The sequence below is a fragment of the Ammodytes marinus genome, assembly GCF_949987685.1.
Source record: "Ammodytes marinus genome assembly, chromosome: 3".
NCBI classification, from domain to species: Eukaryota; Metazoa; Chordata; class Actinopteri; order Uranoscopiformes; family Ammodytidae; genus Ammodytes; species Ammodytes marinus.
The window spans coordinates 31,336,878-31,353,011 of NC_137232.1; the positions used below are offsets into that span (position 1 = coordinate 31,336,878).

Genomic DNA, 16,134 nt, shown 5'->3' on the forward strand with positions numbered 1-16,134 from the left:
AGACCATGTTTTCAAATGTTGCCATGCCAACTTAACTACTGCCAAGCCTGCCTCAACTTCAACGTGCATGCTTACTGCCGGGTCCAGATCTTGAAACAATGTTGGGGTGTGTTTGGTTCATTAATGCTGAGAGCAGATTTTGATCAACTGCTGCCTAGCTAAGGCTGACAAATGGGCTTTCTTAGGTGAGTCAGGGATCGGGCAAGGCACAGGTTTTTATTGTTTTGCTTTAGATGCAACAGAGGTGCCTGTTCTGCTTCTGCTCCCTCTGCTGGTGGGAGGATAACAACACAGAAAAACGTTAAAAAAAAAATAAAAAAAAAATAACCCCTCATCAAAGACAATCCCCAAAGACCTAGCTCCCTTTAGAAATGAATGAAATTCATCATGCTGCTTATGACAAATAATCAATGCATTTTTAGCATGTGCGCATTTTTTTATATAACTTCATATAAGTGTATGTCTTCTAGCCTCGTCTTCCATTTAACCCTTCACATCGGCCTCAACTGACTGAATATCTGTCAACGATTGCTAAGCTCTTCACAACACTGCTCAATCTTTTCTTACCCCTAACTCGGTGACAGGTCAGGGTGGTAAAAAGCAAACCTTTCTTTTATAGGAATGTACTGCAGGTATTTGTGGGAAAGGAAGGGTGAAGGTGAAGGAAGCATTTTTTGAATCTCTGAATCTGAATTGTACATGATCAACTCTGGAAGTAAGGAGAGAAGCATTTGCAGTTCACTAGATATCCACTCACTTCCAGTGACTTTGTCAGGGAATAGATGTCAAAAATTGTCCAAAAACTATGTTTTATTGATTATAAAAGATAATAATGATTTTCAATAAGTCAATAGTATTATCAAATGAATCTGTGAATACACCAATAGGTAAGCTATCAATTTTTACTTTCAGTATTTTCCTCAGATTATCCAACAACCACTTGCTGTGTCTAAATATTTGGGGCATTGAAGATTACAATATGTTCATGTTGGGTTTCTTAAAGTTAGGGTGTCTTAAATATGTATCTATATCTTGTTTTAAACGTAGAGTAAACCATATGTTCAAGCTGGAAGTCAGAGTAAATGGCAGAACGTGATTAAATGAAATAGCTTCCAACAGTTTAGTCTAGAAGTAATCACATTCAATCTTTGAGAAAGGAAAAATAGAAAAAAATCCAGTCTTAGTCTAGTATCACTTCTACTTCATCTTGTGACAAGTCAATGTGAATGAACTTAGTGTCCAGATACCCATTGGAAACTAAAACCCGCTCTCTATGCCACTCTCAGTAGGTTAGGTCATTCCTGTGAAGCCTGACCTGCCACACCCTCAAACATAGCTTGAATAGCTTTGACAGCTGAAAGCTACACGCACACACTCGACCAGAGCCACTTCGAAACCAGATAGCAATGCACTGGCCTTGCATAAAAACATTACAGCACTTTACTACACTTCAAGAGGTGACTTCTTTTTATAATATATTCAGAGAGTTAAAGGCCTACTTCACCGGTTTGAATATGAAGGTGTATTGAATTCTGAGATCCTATGTAGTATAAATGTGCGAAAAAAATTGAAAACTTACTTTGTAAATATTACTGTGATGTCACAGTAAAAGACATCACAGTAATATTTACAAAGTAAGTTTTTTTTAACCCTATATTTCTCTTTCTGTGATGTCACGAGAAAGAGAAATATAGGGTTAAAAAAAACACTCTTTCTGCCTTTTCTCAGGCTAGGATGAACCGATTTCAATTTTTTTCGCACATTTATACTACATAGGATCTCAGAATTCAATACACCTTCATATTCAAACCGGTGAAGTAGGCCTTTAACACAAACCACCATTTGAACAGTGTGTTTTCTCAAGTTTGACTGAGTACCTGACAACGGGTGAAGTGTCAAAATAGATTTAGCATTGTCTGACTACATGGTATCTTACTGGAAGACCTCTATGGCAAGATTCTATTTAATTTTTCACTTTGTCCCCTTCTGTCAGTCTGCTGCTCTCTACTTCAGGAGTGCATTTCCCCCTCTTGCTTTCAATGGACGCAGACAGACATTTAATTATGCAATAACCTGATATTAAAGGCACTTTATAGATGTAGCTGTGATGGTAACTCTGCCTGTTCGAGGAACTGTTCATTATATAGATGTATGTATCTACACTGTATTAAGGTATCAAGCTGGCAATTGTAGATTAGTGTTGTATATCTACAAAAGTCAGATGTGTCTGTTTAGGGGGACTGTAATAGACACTGACATTGTGCAGTGTTAGAAGTGATACAGTATCCTTGTTGTGTTGTGAAAAATGTGAATGTTACTATGAGGAAGCAGGACACCAGCTTCCTTGTCTAAGAAATGTGCAGATGCCTCTGCAAAGAGGCTACATAATGTATGCACATCCAAAGTCTTCCCCTAGGGAAAAGCAATATTATGGAGTTGATCTGGTCTGTTAGTGTACTTTTTCTTTCCCTACACCTTTTAGTCCGACATAGCCTAACAAATAGATGGTTTCGTGGAGGGACTGTGATGCATAACTTATTGTATCTTTTTTGTTGTTGTTGTGATCTCTAACTTGATTTGTATGTTAGCTGGGTTGAATCCTATTTCCCTGCCTTATATTTCCAGGAGATCCCTTCTTATCTCCGACTTAGTTCTGCCCATATGAAATTATTTCCCTAAAGAGACTGACAGAGTAGAAAAACCTCAGAATCTAAATATGCTCTTCAAACCAGACATAGGTGTGAGAGGAGTGTGTAAATAGTGATGTGCTGTCTTGATGAAGGCCAGGTATATGTGTGACTGAGTTGAATAATTCCATCAGATATAATACATGGATACAGTGCGGATGAAGTTGAAGAACAGCTGCTTTCATAACCCCATGGACTTGTGGGGTTGTGAAACCACCAAAAGTATTGTCTGTTTTTGTCTTTGTGATTCCTTATTTGCTCACCTAACACCCTCTGTACATTCTGACTTGCCTTGTCTTTCTCCCAAAGATACCTGTCCAGAACTTCAACATTTTGCGTTGATTGCCGCAGTACCGAGTTTGCCCTGTAGAGTGTGGGACTACTCCTGAGCAGTGGTTCAGTAGAGCACAGTAAATATAGAGTAGGGCTGCCACCCAGTGGTACACCCAGCAAATCAGCTTCACTCTAGTCTAGTGGAGGCTGATGACACATAGAATTTTCACACACACACTTGCTGCAGGATTGCATAACGAAAAAAACACAACTAAACGCTGAGCTTCGATCTGTTAATGTAACTGAGTTTCAAAATCAGACAAAACAACACATGGTTATATGTAGTGTTTTTTGCCAAATGCTTTACATAATGCTACTACTTAGATTGTTATAAGTAAATGTGATTTTAATCCCTGTGCACATCGGGCATTTTATCTACATTTGAAAAAGGGGGTGGTTTTTAGGTCTAAGTTTACACTAAATCTCTTAGGAAAAGGTTACATGCAACAATGTTAGGAACATTAATCCTTTATCAAATCGCTCACATGGCGAGCATTAAGTCGTTAGAGATGTTGTACCGGTTGTTGCTCTCACAATAGTCACTAAAATAACAAAGTGTTAAGAGCTCTGATTGACCCCTATGATTCCTTAGAGTTAGTATTGCTCTAACTGCCAGAGCGGCTGAAACTCATACTGCCAATTTCAAGAGTCTCACGTCTGCTGTTGTTACAACACTAGTTCAATGACACACAACTCACTTGGTACACTTACACGACTAAAACATGTTGTAATTACCGTCGAATGCCGCTGTGTTGCTGGCGTTTCAGTACTAAATTGTGGATGATATTGCTCTGTGCTACTTCTGTATTTCTAGCAGCCGAAACTCACACTGCCAAGCCAAGAGTCTGACGTCTGCTCTCTGCTTCCCACATTCCACACAGATCAAGAGATCATACCACTGATCTAATGTTGCTGTAGTTCAGCAGAAAAGTTACCTTTATTACAAACATGATCATCAAATAAAAAGAGTTGAAATGGGAGCAATGTGTTCTTATTTTGGCACCAACACCTTGGGGGAATTTTGATGTGGGGAACTTTAAGCAAATCATTGTTAGTGATGCCAACTACGATGCATAATGTGACCTAAAATATATCACGCCTGGCAAACTGCCTCCTATAACTCCTTGAAAGAGATTATTCTATAGACCAAGGCTATCAAGCTAAATCATTGAATTCTAAGCACAGGCTGACACTGACCTCTCCACATTTTCTCACTGCAGTCTTGCATTTTAAACAATTAAAACAGTATTTTTTTATTCTAAAAACGGCAAAATAAATGATATTTAAAACTAAATCAAAATGAAAACCTACACATTTTATCTTGAGCTATCAAAGGCCAATGACCTTGTACAAAATTACAGTATTTTATAGTAAGTCAAAATCTTGCAGCAAATTTTAATATTTTGCTTACATCATCACAGTCCATTTAACACACACACACACACACACACACACACACACACACACACACACACACACACAACAAACACATCCAATCTGCAACCCCAGGTTTCCTGGATCAACTTTCCTCTGAATGTCCAGCTGTTTGTCTGTGTTTGTGACCATGTTGCTCATGCTCCCTTCATTACTATGCACCTCAAACGTTTGACTTGTTAAAAAAAAGTACATACCAGAAATAAAATGTTAACTGAAATTCCCAGAACTCTCTTGAGTCTTATTGTGTGTTTATCCAACATAAGAACACTGATTAGATCTGTGTGTGTGTGTGTGTGTGTGTGTGTGTGTGTGTGTGTGTGTGTGTGTGTGTGTGTGTGTGTGTGTGTGTGTTTAAGTTATAATGCACGGGTAAATGGACGTAGAATATTCCTGTAAGAAAAAAGCAAAGACAAAGAAGAATATGGATTGGTTGAATACTATATTAACCAATAATGATTCCACCTGGGCAATAAACCAAAAAAACTGTGTCATACATTACTTTTGAAGTTGAGGTGGCATTCAGCTTTGCAGTAATTGCCATTTAAAATGTTGAGTATCCCGCTCGTTTTATCCAATCAGGAGACAGAGCACTATAAAGAGGAGGGTCTCTGTGCCCGTGAACGATGACTCGCTGCTTTCCATCGCGGCACTATCTGAAGAAGAGGGCTGCACATTCATGAGGTGGGGACATAGGGACGAGGGAGGGGACTGCTAACTGGAGTCACTGACAGGAAGTTAGCTCAAAGGACTATATCACTTTCTGCTCCTTTAAAGCTGCGGTGGAGGATTTGGGGAGAAAATGGCACTTGGGATAGAGATTCGAATCCAAATACCTCAACTGCTCCACTTTTTCTCTTTGGTCCCTCCCCTATGGTCCCTCCCTGACACGCTCTACACACCAACAAAGTCGAGTAGGGTCCAGCTGCAGCCCCGGAGACAAGTTACCCTGGCGTGACAACAACACCCAGGCGTGACAGAAGTAACTGTGGTGTGACGGACGTGATTTTTGACTATTTAGCTTCCATGACATGTCTGCTATGTCACTCATTTGCCCTAACCCTAACCACCCAGCTATGATGCCTGAACCTAATCCTCAAAACAATATAGGCCTAAATAACCGAAATTTATAGTAGCCTATCGGTCTGCGGTCTTTTTTATTGTTTGACGTGACGTACTCAAGATGGCCGCCGCCGTGTTCCGTCAATGTTCTATCTAACCTCTCCCTGTCCCCTTGCCCTAACCACCCAGCTGTGATGCCTGAACCTAATCGCCAAAACAATATAAATAACACAAACTTAGTATCGGTCTGCTGTCTTGTTATTGTTTGACGTTGTTTACAACTTAGAAGTTTATGACGTTGCAAAAATAAAATCTACAGGTAACGTCCGTCACACCACAGTTACTTCCGTCACGCCTGGGTGTCGTTGTCACGCCAGGGTGCTTGTCTCCGGGGCTGCAGCTGGATACTATTGACAAAGTCGTGCCAAAGTGAATGGACAGTTATTGTTACATTTCTCTATAGTGCCATCTTGTGGAGGTTTTGAATTTGTGCGCCATATTGATTTCTACCAGTGGATTTGCAGCCTTGGAGTCTGCTCTGTGTGGACCGGAGTGCAGCCAACATATTTACAGTTACAGAGTTGAAATATTAACACATTATACAAAGTTTTTTTTTTTTGTTGTGTTGCGGCAAATAGACTATAATTCTCTCCCTCAGTTATACCTTTGTATGCATGCAAGCTTGTGTCTCAATGAGGAACCACAAAGTAATATCCTTTGTTTGTATTAATTGAATTACATGCTTTAAAGCCTTGGTTTGTGTAATCAGCTGGATCACCAATACTTACCCATGTGATGCAACTGTATCATAGAGGCTATGTTTTACCTTCTAGTATATAGCCTGCCTATTCATGGGCAATAGTTCACTCTATTCACTGAAACAGACTAATGTAACCAACACTGGCAGTATTGCCACACAGCAACATTAGCCTCAAGTGTAGCCACTGTGGGAATCCTCATTTTATTGCATTGTTTAGTGTTATTTACATTTGAGTACTTGTATGTTTTGTATTCTTTTTATTTCAACATACCAATATTGTATTTTCCTTTCTTGTGTTTGCATATGTACCATCCATGCCTATGGCTGGATTTCATCACTGTGCATTACTGTACTGCCTAAACCTGGAAAAAGAAAATGGTAAACTGCATTCTGACTCCAGGGGTGTTCTTACCGACACACCACGGTGACACCACCACTCCAAGCTTACACTTTCCTTCACACACGCAAGGGTTCAACATTGCACAATTGCCTTGGAAAACAAGCACAAGCCAGCTCCCGGCCGAGAGCATTCATCATCCGATTTTCCCTGAGAGGCTACAGAGATGCTTTGTTGAAATATGCTAAAGATCCCCCCCCCCCCCCCCCTTCATGACGACAAGCTCTGCTTTGTTGAGGATCTTCCGCAACCTGTCAAGGAGGCCAGATTAAACATGTGGCCTTTGGTTAGTAAGGCACGTAGTGAGGGAACACCTGCTTACTTTATTGGAGCATGTGCCTTATCAGTGGGAAGGAAATAACTTGAAGAACTAGTCTGAGAAGATAGCTTTATTTTATTATTTAGTTCAGTTATCACTGGCACCATAAATCCGACTTCCCAGTACAACTGGAACGCAGACTGACTCCTGCTGTCGGGAGCCGATCAGCTGGTCCAAACGGCTGTATACCATGGAGATGGAGATGAAAACGAAACTGAAACTTAACTATCGCCTGCCTGGGCTGAATTTGAGTTGGAGCAGCAAAATATAGCCTAAATTCATAAATATTGTTAATAAATAGATGCAATGTGTTGTGTGATTTTCGTCAGTAGTCTATAGTAGACCTAGATTCTGCGCTCTGAACGCCACTAACTGTTCTGTAATACACTATCACCGACACAGCCGGTGTATTTTTTTTATAATTTTTATTTATTTATTTATTTTTAATTATTTTGATTGGCGTGATCTTCAGTAAACCACACAACATTTGGGTGGTCACGTGGTCTTAAAAAAATCAACAAACCACCTCATGTGTATTTTAACCAATGACGGTGTGTAATAGGAAAATTAGGCAATCGTGATACGTTAATAGTAGCATTAGGTTTTATTCAAATCATACAGCAAGAATCTCCGCGGAGAGGTCACTAGTTCCAACACAGGTAAATATGTTACAAGGAGTGACAAATTCTTCCTTAAAACGTCATGTATTTAAGGGACATTTGCCCCCCAGGGGGGGAGGCGTCTAACAGTAGTTCGGAGGGGGACAGGCTGAGAGGCAGACAGTTCTAATGTACATAACTTAACCATAGGAGGAGTTTGAGCATAGGACAATAGAAGAACAGACAGAGTAATTGTGCATAAGTTAACCATAGGCGTGGCTGTCCGAGTGGTCGTTGGGCAATCTACATCTCAGTTTCAGTCACATGCAAAATCTGCTACCACACGCCCTTTTGCCTGTGGCCTCCGGCTCTGCTTCGTTGGCCGGGCGCATCCGGACCAGCGGGTCGGTCGGGCCGCTGTGGCCGCTGTGTTTCGGGGAGTTTTCGGCTGTGGTTCTCGTGGCGGCGGTTTCATATTAATGTTCTTTTTGTTCATTGCTCATTGGTTTTGCCTGTCCTCTTCCAGTGTTCCCTGGTGGAGACGAGACGGATCCTGTCCCCCCTCCTGCATCCACACTATTTTCATTTTTATATATATTATGTTATACTGTTTGTTGCAATGTGAAGCCCACTGAGGCAAATGTAAATGTGTGATTCTGGGCTATACAAATAAAACTTTTATTTGATTTGAATTGATGAGTCATTGGCTCAAAAGCCTCTCCAACTGTTTAGCTTTAGAACAATTGACATATGCGTCCAAGGGAAAATTAAAATGTTCTTTAAAGTGTGGGGACAATGTATGGGATTTCTTGAGAGCCACCAAGCAAGGGGATTGCTTGATATTTAGATTGTCATTTCTAATGCCAGTGCGATATCTCGGAGCATACCTTAGAAAATGCAGGTTGTCATTACTCATGTATCTTCTTTTATTTTTTTTTATTTTTTTTAACTAGTATTGTTTGCTTGTACCTTTTTTTTTATTTTTTATATTTGGATATTTGTATTTGTCTATGTGTTTAAACATTTTAAAAGTAAAAAGTATGGCTGCCATATTCTGCCTAAACAGGAGCTGTGATTTCGGAAACCCAATCTAGATAGTGAGTCTTCAGTTACAACCAAACATGTAACCGTATGCCAAAGACATGAAGTCAGTGATAGAAAAAACTACTATTTTTACTACTATGCTCTGAGTATCGGTATTAACGGTTCTTTATGTAACCCTTACATAAGCTTTCCAACGAAGTAAAGAGGGGGCAGCTCTCAGGTGTGAGCCATTTTTCCACAGAAGTCTTACCTTGACATTCCAGTTCTGATGCATAATTGGATCAACTGCTGCGTTCCACATCATTTGCAAACATCAATATGTGGTCTAAATCCCTGGCACAAAAAAAAACAAAGAACCTTTTATGTTAAACAGAATGAACAGTGTACTTGTTGCCTGTAACCCATGGCACGTACTAAAATCTAGGCAACAACAATTCCCCATTACAGTACTTTTATATTTACAGCTCTTTAAAAAATTAAGAGACCACTCCAAATGTTCAGGCATATGTTTGAGTAGAATGAACATTTTGGTTTTATAATATAAACTACTGACAACATTTCTATCAAATTCCAATAAATTTTTTGTCATTAAGAGCATTTTCAATAAGTTATGTAGAGATGTAGATTGAAGAAAAATCCAGACTGGTCTCTTGATTTTTTCCGGAGCTGTAAATGCTTGTTTTAAAAAAACAAACAGAAGGTCTATCTAAAAAACGACCTTTACTTGACACCTCTGATGCCAGTGTGTCTTTCATCATAGCATTGAGACTTTTGCATTCATAACAACTAGGGGTGTGCAGAGACGTCATTATCTGTATCTGTTCAACCAACAAAATTATCTGTATCTGTATCTGTATCCGGATACACAACAAAAAGTGTGCGTGGTGTATACCGGAAGTTTCTTTTACATTAGCCTACATTAAAGGAAGTCACACATAAATTGATTTTTTAAACTAATATTCATTGTTAATGCAATTGTTGTCCCTTCAAAGCATCATATTGATGTAATGTTGACATATAAGTCAAAAAGTCAGATATATGTTTACCTTTTCATCTCTCTCTTCTTTGTTCTCAGAATACGAAGAAATTCAGGGAACGAAAATATTGATAAATAACAGCCAAAATATGTGCAGGCTACTCACTGTTAGTAAATGAGGGCCAGTGTTTTACTTTTGACTTAACTAAGGTATCCCTTTAACTGGGGGAAATACAGCTGTATTTCATGATTTTTTTACCTCCATCTCTCCCTATCCCTCTTTTTTTACATTTGTTTTACTAATCTAAGATTTAGGAACAATCTGTATCAGCGTATGTGCCAATCTCATAAACCCTAAATAATATCTTAGGGATGATTGCTGATAGATCGTCTCGAAGCGGTTAAAGCAACCTTTGCAACTTGCGTTTTAACTGTTTTTAATTGTGTTTAATATTTTTTAATCATCTTTCCCTGCCTGGCGGTCCGCTTTGAGGCGTCGCTGTCGGCGTCTGTGTTTTGCTGCCTGGCTTCGGTGCTCCTCTGGCCCTGGGTCTGGGCGTGCCGGTGGCTGCGGCGGATGCATTGCGCCCTTTTGCCTGTGGCCTCCGGCTCTGCTTCGTTGGCCGGGCGCATCCGGACCAGCGGGTCGGTCGGGCCGCTGTGGCCGCTGTGTTTCGGGGAGTTTTCGGCTGTGGTTCTCGTGGCGGCGGTTTCATATTAATGTTCTTTTTGTTCATTGCTCATTGGTTTTGCCTGTCCTCTTCCAGTGTTCCCTGGTGGAGACGAGACGGATCCTGTCCCCCCTCCTGCATCCACACTATTTTCACTTTTATATATATTATGTTATACTGTTATATTGTATGCAATGTGAAGCCCACTGAGGCAAATGTAAATGTGTGATTCTGGGCTATACAAATAAAACTTTTATTTGATTTGAATTGATGAGTCATTGGCTCAAAAGCCTCTCCAACTGTTTAGCTTTAGAACAATTGACATATGCGTCCAAGGGAAAATTAAAATGTTCTTTAAAGTGTGGGGACAATGTATGGGATTTCTTGAGAGCCACCAAGCAAGGGGATTGCTTGATATTTAGATTGTCATTTCTAATGCCAGTGCAATATCTCGGAGCATACCTTAGAAAATGCAGGTTGTAATTACTCATGTATCTTCTTTTATTTTTTTTTATTTTTTTTTATGTGGATATTTGTATTTGTCTATGTGTTTAAACATTTTAAAAGTAAAAAGTATGGCTGCCATATTCTGCCTAAACAGGAGCTGTGATTTCGGAAACCCAATCTAGATAGTGAGTCTTCAGTTACAACCAAACATGTAACCGTATGCCAAAGACATGAAGTCAGTGATAGAAAAAACTACTATTTTTACTACTATGCTCTGAGTATCGGTATTAACGGTTCTTTATGTAACCCTTACATAAGCTTTCCAACGAAGTAAAGAGGGGGCAGCTCTCAGGTGTGAGCCATTTTTCCACAGAAGTCTTACCTTGACATTCCAGTTCTGATGCATGATTGGACACATCAAGTGGGATTCTCTAGAATGAACAGTGCACTTGTTGCCTGTAACCCATGGCACGTACTAAAATCTAGGCAACAACAATTCCCCATTACAGTACTTTTATATTTACAGCTCTTTAAAAAATGAAGAGACCACTCCAAATGTTCAGGCATATGTTTGAGTAGAATGAACATTTTGGTTTTATAATATAAACTACTGACAACAGTTCTACCAAATTCCAATAAATGTTTTGTCATTAAGAGCATTTTCAATAAGTTATGTAGAGATGTAGATTGAAGAAAAATCCAGACTGGTCTCTTGATTTTTTCCGGAGCTGTAAATGCTTGTATAAAAAAACAAACAGAAGGTCTATCTAAAAAACGACCTTTGCTTGACACCTCTGATGCCAGTGTGTCTTTCATCATAGCATTGAGACTTTTGCATTCATAACAACTAGGGGTGTGCAGAGACGTCTGTATCTGTTCAACCAACAAAATTATCTGTATCTGTATCTGTATCCGGATACACAACAAAAAGTGTGCGTGGCGTATACCGGAAGTTACTTTTACATTAGCCTACATTAAAGGAAGTCACACATAAATTGATTTTCTAAACTAATATTCATTGTTAATGCAATTGTTGTCCCTTCAAAGCATCATATTGATGTAATGTTGACATATAAGTCAAAAAGTCAGATATATTTCTACCTTTTCATCTCTCTCTTCTTTGTTCTCAGAATACGAAGAAATTCAGGGAACGAAAATATTGATAAATAACAGCCAAAATATGTGCAGGCTACTCACTGTTAGTAAATGAGGGCCAGTGTTTTACTTTTGACTTAACTAAGGTCTCCCTTTAACTGGGGGAAATACAGCTGTATTTCAGTCGACACCTACCACAACATAAAGAACCGTCTACATCAGAAAACAAAAAAACAACAACTAGATGTGTTTAATATTAATATGAATATTTTTAATATATATTTAATTTCTTATTATAATGCTTAAGTTAGTGTAAGTGCTGCTCCTGCCCTTCCAACACTATTATTCAATGGACTAATGTGTATATCTTGATGTGTTGTTATGTTACCTGTTGATTGTCGTCATGTTATTGTGGATTTGATGTGTCTTAAGAGTTGCCTCTCTTGTCTTTTTGTAGTAAAACGGAACCTATGTTATCGTTGATTGTATTTTTTTTGCTGTTAGAATATTTATTTTGCCCTGCCTGACCGGGGACACAATGTACCTTTCCTGCTAACTCTGGCCTATTTCCATTTCCTTATACTTTCATTAAAAGGCACCTATATTAATCGTAAAAGAAAAAAAAAAAAACTCTGTACACTTGTAGTTTCTGACGGCATGCAACATTGAAAGTCGTCAAATGAGGAAATTATTATTTTTGAAATCCATTACGCTTAAGATTTGGACATTGTGCATTTGAGCCATGTGTGAAACACAATTCTGTGAGGTTTGTGGCTACACATGAAGCTCCACCCAACATGTACTGTTGCCTCCTTTCAGTTCAATCCACAGGTGGTTGCTTCATATTAGGGTTGCAAAATTCCGGGAATTTTCAAAGTTGGAAACTTTCCATGGGAATTTATGGGAATTAACGGGAAATTTGGGAATTAACGGGAATAAACGGGAATTTACTAAATTTAAAGCAGCCCTAATGCACTAAATTCTCCTAACTATGTTATTTCAGTCCAGGCAAATGTTCTAGACTGTAAAAAGCAGTTTTTTCAACTAAGTTTTAATATATTTATGAACGTTTAATTTCAAATCAGATTTTTTTTTAAGTTTATTGAGATACCCAACTTGATTTTTACTAGACCAGGTTTACAGAGGCTTAAGCTTTGATTTTAAATATAGTTGGGGACAATACATTTTAGCATAATCTTGACTAAAACAACCAGATTTTATGCAAGTACACTTGGCAAATTGCACATAGCACACCTCCTACTGCAGGGGTACTGAGGCCACGTCCCCTACATGCTCTGTGCATTCCTCCATCACATGGTGGGGGGACATTTGACTTTATTTATTGAATGGGTGGGGTCAGACAGATGAGTAATAATTTACTCAACATTCATCTTTTTGTTGTTCAGTGAAATTATTGATTGTTCATAAAATAATCAACTTGATAAAGTTCTTCTTACAAATAAATCTGTTCAAATGTAATGTTTTTTGATTGTATTATTTTGCATGGATGTCTGCCTATGACCAAACATAGTGTTTAAAAGTTTAGATTTATGGTTGGTTATGAAAAAAAAAAATTTAAATTACCGCCATTTTGTTAATTCCTATAATTTCCAATTTTGAACATTCCCAAAATTCCCAAGCGAAAGTTCCCGTGGAAAGTTTCTGGAAACTTTCCGGTAATTTACCGGAAACTTTCCACCCCTTTGCAACCCTACTTCATATAAATGCATGTGTTTTTTGAAAAGTTAAAACAAACCGACTTCTCTGGGAACTTCAACCAACCTTAAAACATGGCTGATTTTGTACGCTTTTCTCTGGTCAAAAAGGCGGCTTTAGTTGGAGGCTGGTCTGAGCCCCAAAAGGCCACTCAGGAAACTCAACGCCTGTGTGATGAAGTGAGTATCAAACTAATACATTGTTTCCAAACTTATAAGCATTAATCATCATTTGATTCTGGATTTTGATTTTTTTTTGTCATTACTATCGATCCATCTATCTACATATCTATCTCTATCATAAAGGTGAAGGACCAAGCAGAATCCATCACAGGCAAAAACATTGACAAATTCAGAGCGGTTGAATACCAGAGCCAAGTGGTGGCTGGAATTAACTATCGCATCAAGGTAATTATATTAATGAAATGAAAACGAAAGCCTTTTATATCTGTTTTTCTCTAAGGTACAAGTTGAATTAATAGTGACATTCACTACAATCTAAGGTCAAAATGTGTTCCGGACAGTAAAACTCCAGTTGTACTCATCACTGACAGCAGGAGACCTCACTTTTCAGCAACATAAGCTCCAGTTGGAAATATTTATTTAATGTCCAATGTTCCTCTTCCTGCAGGTTAATGTTGGAGGAGGGCAAAGCATTACTCTGGAGATCTTTCAAGCACCTGGAGGAAAGGTTGAGTTAACGGGTGTGGATCAGTAGCCCCTCGTCCCTTCTCCCTAATAAATACACGGAGGCTGCCGTCTCATATTAAAATGCTCTGCTTCTTTATTCTGAAATGATTTAACATTGAATTTGATGTATTAACAATTGAAAAGGAATATATTTGGTGTTGGGAAGGAGCAAATTGAAATCACTACTTGCTAAGGAAATAATAAAGACAATAGACAAATCTATCTTGTGATTCTTCTCTTTTTTGGAAATAAGTGACAGTGTTGTGATATGCGGTTATAGGACATTAGCCCTCATTTATCAACCGTGCGTAGACCAGAAAAGTGGGTGTACGCACATGTCCACGCAAACCTCTGCATTTATCAATTTGGATGTGAGCGTAGCATGGGTGTAAAATTGTGTATGGACGGTGTGGACGTGTCCATACCAATATTCAAATGTGCTGAAATTGTCCACACCAAAATGAGAACGATATGACAACGACGAGAAAGGGTTAATGCGTTGCCTCTTTATAGTCCCGCCTTATGTATTTTGTGATTGGCTTTGCCTCCTGTTGGTTGTCGTGGGTTGTGTTTCGGTTAGCGGTGATTGGTTGCTTAATTTGAGAGCGGTAAAACAGCTTCTGTCCAGGGGAGGATCTGGAAAATGTTACATGGGGTGGCGAAGGGGGGGGGGGCAAGAGGTCTTGGCAGGGGGGCATGGGAGGACGGTAGCGGGAATCCCCATATATATTATATTGATCATCATTTCTGATAAAATAGTTTGTAGCCTATACCTTAACCTTCCTCTCGTGTGAGGGTTGCCACCGACCCGTTTTGGATTTCAAATGCATAAAAGAACCACTTACATTTTGTTTATTGCATCAAGATTTCTTGACTTAGTCAGGAACCTCTATTTCAACAAAATAAAAAAAATAAAAATGTTTTCACTTAATTATAAAATGCTTTGGTGGAAATTATAACACTTGTGGTGTTAGGGTCGTTTTTGACCCGGTTATAGAATAAAGTGTAAAAAACAATAACTAGAGCCAAAACTGAAATCATAAGTGCACTGTCAGCCAACACAATGACAGTCAGCTCCTCTCCCAATCATGTGAGCTCTGGGGAGGTTCTCATTTTGACGTGTTTTGTCCTTATACCTGCATAAAAGCTAAACAAACAGACGGGCATATCCAGACGTGTGAGGTCAATTCAGTATAGAGTTGGTGACTTGCAGAGTACACATCTCCTATTTGCAGTATTCAAAAATGAGGAGATATACAGTGAGCCAAGTTATGGATCATGTTTTTGGTGAAAATGGCCACCTGATTCTAAAAATAAGAGGTGTCAGGTCTGCCAAAGCACTAAGGACAGAAAGATAAAAGTATTGTGCTTTACCTGTAAGAAATATCTCTGCAAAGAACACTAAAAGTGTTGCTCTTTGCCACACATCTGAACACACAATCATACATATGCACACTGAGACTTTTACTCTGTTTTTTTTTACTAGTTTCGGAACTAGTAATTGATTTCGATTGGTTTGACTTGTTGATTGGTTGTTGTTTATTTGACCTTACACATCTACATTGTGTGTTGTGACTTGTTCTGGTTATCATTGTGTGTTTGTATAATGCTGAAATTAAAGTTGTTTTGCTCTTTTCTGAAATAAATATGTATTGCTCGTAATTGACCAGTAACACCATAGATGTTAAAAAGGTAAATAATAACATGAAAAAATAAACAAAACAAATTTAGTTAAGAAATGTGTTCTCATACCCCTCAGTAATGATCAGGTAACACAACAACCAAATATTTATTTATATGATTCTCTTGAGGTTCATTTTACCATTTTTTTAATTGAAATTGTGGCGCATACTGAAAAAAAAGGCCCAGCCGCCTACGCCAAAAATATTAAAAACAATATTTTCA

General features: G+C 38.7%; 1 long non-coding RNA gene across 1 annotated transcript; it reads left to right on the plus strand.

Moving 5' to 3' along the window:
* Positions 1 to 13,588: 13,588 nt before the first annotated feature.
* LOC307248621 lies at positions 13,589 to 14,429 on the plus strand. Its single transcript, XR_013844798.1, has 4 exons — positions 13,589 to 13,641; positions 13,678 to 13,719; positions 13,846 to 13,947; positions 14,171 to 14,429. It is a non-coding gene; the product is annotated as an uncharacterized lncRNA (long non-coding RNA).
* The last annotated feature ends 1,705 nt before the right edge of the window (positions 14,430 to 16,134 follow it).